Below are 6,923 nucleotides of genomic sequence, written 5' to 3'. Positions count from 1 at the left end.
GCGGCAGGCGATTTCATTAGGACTTTCCAGATCAACCGTTCCCAAGCCTGCCCCCGCCACATCGCTTATTTATTGTATTTACATCCTGCCTTTTTTTCCTTTCAAGGAACTCAAGGCAACTTACATAATTCTCTTCCCTCCTTCCTTGTTATTCTCGCAACCACCTTGCGAAGCAGGTTGGGCTGAGAGTCTGTGACTGGCCCAAAGTCACCCAGTGAGCTCCGTGGCTGAATGGGCTGGAATCCGGATCTCCAGAGTCCCAGTCCTGCACTCTTAAGCACCCCACCACCACACTGGAGAGGAGCTGGAGATTGGACAGCTACTCTGGAGAGCCTCACTGACCACTCTCCCATGGCATCTGGCATTTGCCACAGCAGGAGATCAGGGTCGAGAGGACTGTGGGGTACCCAGCACTCACAGGGGCCCTCCTGGTGTTGGAGAGTTTCCAGTTTACTGTGCCCCCTACTCTTCCCCCTGAGGCAGGGGATTCATTCTGCCTCATGCAAGGGCCAGTCCTGCATCTTAGGAATTTAGGAGCAGTTCTAAACCAAGGAATGGTGGTTTTGATGGGGGTGTGGAAAGGAGGTTCACAACCAAAGGCATCTGTAAGATCATGAAGTCCAGGGTGTAAAATTACCTAACTGAAGTACTGGTTCCCCTACGCATAATTCACAGCTACATCAATCTTTATCATATGATTTAAAAGCAGTTTGGGAACAAACAGATTAAGCAAATATAAGTAGCAAATTATTTTTCTTACCAGCCACTCCATTATATCAAGGTGATGATGTACTTAGGACTCCAGAATACATACTTTTACTAAACAAGTTCTAACAATTATTTTGGCCACTAGGTGGGGACTTAGCACAGGTAATAGAGGTCCTTGATTGCTGTAAGATAAGTAATTAGAAACCCTCACAGCTTTTGCTGGCAGGAGCCACATTCTCCTCCTCCTCCTCCTCCACCACCTCCACATACATCAGTAGTTGTGAAAGGACTTCTTTTTATGAGCCATATTTCTGAAAAAGATCCGTGCAGTGTTTGCAGATTCTAGATCACTACTGCTATTGCTACAAGGTTAAAGGATATGAAAAACAAGGGAAAATAAAAAAATATATTAACTAGGCAAGAAGAAGGGCAGAAGATTTTATGTCACCCAAAACTAGGCATCTTCCTTGAACAGAGCTGGTTCTGGTCCACAGTGATTTTTTTTCTGTACAAAATGGTTGAAAGGTCCATAGACCCATCAGCCACCTTATCTGAATTCAGAACAAGGGTAAGTCTATTTGCCGTAGTTTTTAGAAGGGGTCTCAAATGTTATGACCTGGCTGAAACAGACTGCTCATTACTCGCCAATACATACAAGTCCTGTGTTCTGCCTTTCTTTTCCCCCTCCCCTCAGACTTGTTCCTCATCTATGAGTAATCCTTATGGTGTTTCTGAGGGATGAATAAGGACTGAGAAACTTCCAACAGGAGTAATTCCAAGAAGAGCAGCTATGCCACGGCCAAAACAGAAAAGTCCCTCTAAAGGCAAATTTAATTGTTGCAAGAGATTCCATTGGCCCCAACCTAATTAAACAAAACTCCATTTTGTAAGTTTTTGTTGCACATCCTTGTTCACATGGACAAGCAACTTGGATGTTTAATGCAGTCTAAATCAGGCTTTAACCATAGGTGTGCTGCATACATGGCAGATTTATTCACTATGCTGTTTCTAAATGGGGAATATCTAATACTCAAATGAGGAAATGAGCTCAAAGTAACAAAAACATTAACTTTGTTTCTACAGATTTTTCCTCAGAAATACCCATGAACATTCATCCGAGAGAAGATAAAATGGCTTGACTGCTATACCCACCAGTTGGTTTGGACTTCAGTTCCCATCTGCCTCATCCAGTATATCAGTGTTCAGGAATGCTGGGAGTTGTAGTCAAAAACACCAGAGTGCTCCAGGCTGAGGCAGATGGGCCAGTATAGCAGTACTCATGAGCCTAACTCGGACGAAGGAGAAAGACAAAGATTAGGGATATAATGTTTACCAATAAGGAAAGGAATGTGATGTTATGAAAATGACAGAACAGGTGATTGTCGGGACTAAGAGTACAATCCTACGTGGATAACTGTAACATTTGAAACTTGGAGGGTATGGGCATCCTGTGCACAGTGAAAGGAGTGCAGTGGTGAAGGTCACCACCACACTCAGCATATCTGTGGCAATTCAGAGGAAGAGGGAATGAGGCTGAGGTCCCACCAGGGAGCATCCTATCTTGGCAGCACCAGTTTCTGCCCTGCCCCACCCCTCAGACTACCCATTAAACCCCTTCCCCAAGGTCAGTTGTATATCTGCAGCCACCATGTGAGGGATGTCTATTTTTGCAACACTCTTCTGACCTCAGATCTGGGAATCCAGCCAATCCTACAACTGTATACAAGGCTATTGGGCAGCATTAAAATGTAATAAATAAATAGGATTGCTCTGACCAACACTCAGATAGTACTTTAAAAAAACTGAGCTTCAAAGATAGAGATGGATAGATTTAAGGAAAGAGAAATAGACAGAAGCAGTTATAATTACCTAGTTTCAGAAGCAGAGGGATCCAAAAGACTTTGATTTCTAGTTGGCTGCCAAAGAATAGAAAAATACTGTGAGGACATACTTTTGAGAGTCAGTTTAGTTCCAAATTACAAAAATGGGGTAGTAATTTCAAGCCATTCTGTGCTTATTGACAATAAGCTGTACCATAAAAACAAACAAAACCCAAACAAAACCCAAACAGAGGTAGCCATTTGGATTAAATCCAAAATACACAGTTGAGCAACAGTTTTCTTAGGAACAACAAAATCCCACAAAATGTTGTCCACAGGCATCCAGTAGAATGAGCATCAAGAGTCCTAATGGAAGTGGAGCTGCTATCTAGACCACCACATTTTCTTAAAAACAGATTAATGTGGACAGCCTTGGCAATGGAGTTTTTCCTTAAAATTTCCAACCTCAGGAATTTCCAAATTCGAGGATTTAACATTCAATTCAACGCATTTTGTTTGCCCCTGGACTCTACACTTCCTGGAGGTGGGGGCAATTCCACTCTTTTGACTCAGAACTGGCAACTCACATGTTGTTTGCATTCACCCTACCTAGCACTGTGCTCCATTATACGCACAGCCTGGCACAGTGCCCGGATCTCAAAGAAGGGCTTCACCAGGAGGCAAAGCTTTCTGGGTATGTGGGGCCAGGGAATCTATCTAATGCCAAGAAAGAAAAATGGGGGTGGGGGGTGGGGACTGGCCCAGGAAACATAGGATAGTTACCCAAAGAAAATGAAGCATCGTGCTATGAAAGACTCAGAAGACTATTAAAGATCACTCAGGCCCTGGGCTTATCCTCAGAAGTGTGAAGTTCCTGTGCATAGAGAATGAACATCATCTGCCTGAACTCCAATTCAGTTAAAGGGTTTACAGTAAAGAGATTGATGGCTCAGAGTCTGGACCCAAGATGGGTTAAACTGAAGGAACCAATAGTTCAGTTTTGGCCACTCAGTAGGAAGCATAAGATCCTTGCTTCTCAATCAATTTTACACCTAACCTACTATCTAGAGTAGCATTGCTGAACCTTCAAACCAAAAATATATTATTGAGATGCAATGGCTGGGTATTGTTGGGAAACCTCAGGATGGATTCTACTTCCCTGCACCACACACATTAGGTCTGGTGAGTTAGGCAGCTGGACAGGGGCATAGCAATCAAGCCGGATGCTGGAGACAAGTTTATTTCATCTGCTCAAAGAGGAAGCATGTTCATTCTATAACTCTTTTGCCTCTGTAGTGGTTCCAGGGCTTTAATGTCATACCTTTTAATGTCAGACCTTTTTATTTAAACAATATTTTAATAACTGTTAATATTATTTATTGGTTTTAATTCTACAGCCAGGGTGAATCTGGATTTTATATGTATTATTTATATGCTTTATTTATTTATTGTATTGGAAGCCGTCCCAAGGCTCATGCGACTGGGACGGCATACAAAAACTCCAAATAAATACATACATACATACCTGGCTGCTTTCAATCCAGGCCTGTCTGAACAAAATAGTTTCTTGATCCATGGTAGCTGGTAATACACAGTCCATAACCAGAAGGCCAGCATATCTGGAGTTCCTCTGAAACAAACCATTGTATTCATGTAGCCTGCTATTAGGATGCATTTTTCCCATACACAATCTTTTCTTAGACTATGAATCAGTCTAAGAAGTCAGTCTCACTAAATTGGAGTCAGCCCCATAAAATTGGACCTTTGCCTTGATAAATCCCTTTTCAGTCTAGTTCATTAATTCCTGCCTACATGAGGAGGACTGAAAATATGGAAGCCCTGTACTGTTGTTGTTTTACAACTGGTTACCATGCTTTCACCATGATTGGTCCGTATTGATGGAGACAGACTAAACTAACTCCTTGCACTAAGGTTGCTATCGTACAAAAATGTGGAAAAATGGCCAGAAGGACTTGCAAATTAGGCTAATGGCATGTTTGCCAGCTGTAGCTATTTTATCAAGAGAGCAGGCATGGAGTCTGAGCCTACAGTTATGATACACGTAGATGAAGCATTCTCCCATTTACTTTTGGCGACCAGATATATACCCTTCCAGTAAATGGCTTGTATAAACTTGGCAGCAACACAAGAGCCCCGGGAATTTTACATTTTGTGTTACTTCCAGATGGGCTAATAGAACCTTGCCATTGCCTTCCACTGTAAACCATTCAGACCCCCTTTGGAGCACTCCAGGACTCAGTTCCTAGCCTTATCAAGCAGCATAGCAGGAGATGGACTCTTCTCTGCCAGGCCTCAACAAAACAATTCAGTGCTTATTAAATTATCCCAAAGCAGAAAAGGCTGTCTGACTTGCAGGTGATTGGAAGATGGGTCTCGAAAGGTTCCCACAGCCATTTTAATGGATGGCGGAGGACCAGTAATCCACACTAATTGGATCATGGCTCAGTCCCCTAGCTCGAATTAGCTGTCCTGGCAGGAAAAAGCTTTAGGCTGCTTTAACAATAATGGAGCTAGATAGAAAATTTACCTTCATATCAATTGCCACCTACCCGTTAAGTTGACAAAAAGTGATGAGCTACAGGGGACAAGAAGACTAATGAAAGAAATAGCAAAATGCACATAAAAACTGAACTTTTCTGTGAGAATGAAGCAAGATCTGTGCCATCCTCCATACATTAAAGAAGTGACTGAATCCTTGGAGTGACCCTCCAACAGTAGACAGCCCTCCATGTGGGATCAAACCACAGAACAGAAAACGCTGCATGAATGAACTAGGGAGGGCAGTGGCAAATGGGTAGGCTCAACACGGCAATGCCAAAGCATGGAGGGGTCAAAATTCTGCTTTTTAACAGCAAAGGAGCGTGCAGGTGAGGGCAGCTAACACATTCCCAGAGGCAAATTACCCACCACCCCACCAGCTGAGGTCACTCCTGATGCCAGAACCAAGATGAAGCAGCAGGGAGGAGAAGACTCAGAGGGAGAAAAGCCACAAGAAGCAAGCCACAGAAGACTTCTGTAGTCTTCACCCTGTCCTTCGTCATTAAAATCTCTCCCTTATACACACCCCTCTTCCTCCATAAACACACTTTAAATACCTGTTTTTAAAGTGAACTGCCATCATCACACATGGCCTTGACTATAATGCAGGATGGCAATTTTTAAATATTTATTTACATTTTATATTTTAAACACGATTCTTACATTTCCTTGCCAACAGCAAAAAGGTCGCCCTGCAAAATCCTATGCTGAAGTAGTAGTGTTCCGGCTTGGGTTAAAGCAATTCACTAAATGGTTTGGGCTCTTTTCTAGTCTGGGAGGGGAAAAGAAGCCTGATGGTTCCCTGAGTAGTGCTTTCAGAAATAGCAGCAGTACTAGTTAAGTCATTAAGCACACAAAATGGTATCATTAGAAAAGATAAAATGGATGTAATTGTTCTACAGAGATGATAAATGTATTTGCCCAAGGAGAAATTAGCAGGTCCTTAAACCTTGCTAGGAGGAGGAGAAAAAGGAGCAGCTATTGAAGGTTATAATTAAGGTGGAGCAGGAAAAAGCATCCATCTATCATTTTAATAGGTTACCAAGAGACAGATATTCTTCCATCATCTGCAAGCTTCCAAATGAGACTAGACACCTTTTGTTTTGACAAATGTCACACACATTAATGGAATTAAGGTAATACTGACAATATGAATATCCAGTGTCGACTACGAAAATCTCCGGAAGGGTCTCCGTGTTGCAGGATGAGACAAAAGAACGGCAAGGTGAGACTTGGTGAAAGGAATGAAGTACAAGGAAAGTGAAATTAACAGTATGAGATGTTAGAAGTCATTGCATCATATACCAGCATGGCAACAAGCTCACCAGGAGCTACTTTTACTCACTTTCAGACTCCCCAACAGAGAAGGGGTCAATTTCCCTTTCTCCCTGCAGCCCAACCCTTCCATATCTGCTCCAGAAGACTGAGAGATCTTTTAGAGCATTTGGGAGGAAGTATGGCAGAGGCAAGGAGGAGCAGAGGGGGGAAAGTCCCATTGCCTGAACATTCACTCGTTATGTCAAAATCTGTACCCATTTAGTATTAGGGCACAGTTCTGGCCACCCTGTTTCAGAAAGGATTAGTAGTGCAGTACAAAGGATGAATAAAATGATCAAAAGCATGTATCAAATTCTTTCCAAAGCCTGGCTGAATCAATTACAGATTTCCTGTGGGGAAGGAATAAAATCAGCTGAGGTGGGGCAAGATTACATGGTAAGGGAAAATGAATGGACTAAGCTACTCACCCTAAAAATATCAGGGGTCATAGCTCCCTATTGGAAGGTCTAAACAGCTGTTTTGAAGACAAATGGACCCAACAGAATGTATAATTAGCAC

This window comes from Varanus komodoensis, unplaced genomic scaffold (assembly GCF_004798865.1).
Source record: "Varanus komodoensis strain SLA01 unplaced genomic scaffold, ASM479886v1 scaffold110, whole genome shotgun sequence".
NCBI classification, from domain to species: Eukaryota; Metazoa; Chordata; class Lepidosauria; order Squamata; family Varanidae; genus Varanus; species Varanus komodoensis.
The sequence above is the reverse complement of the archived record's forward strand: the minus strand, read 5'-3'. Positions refer to the sequence as shown.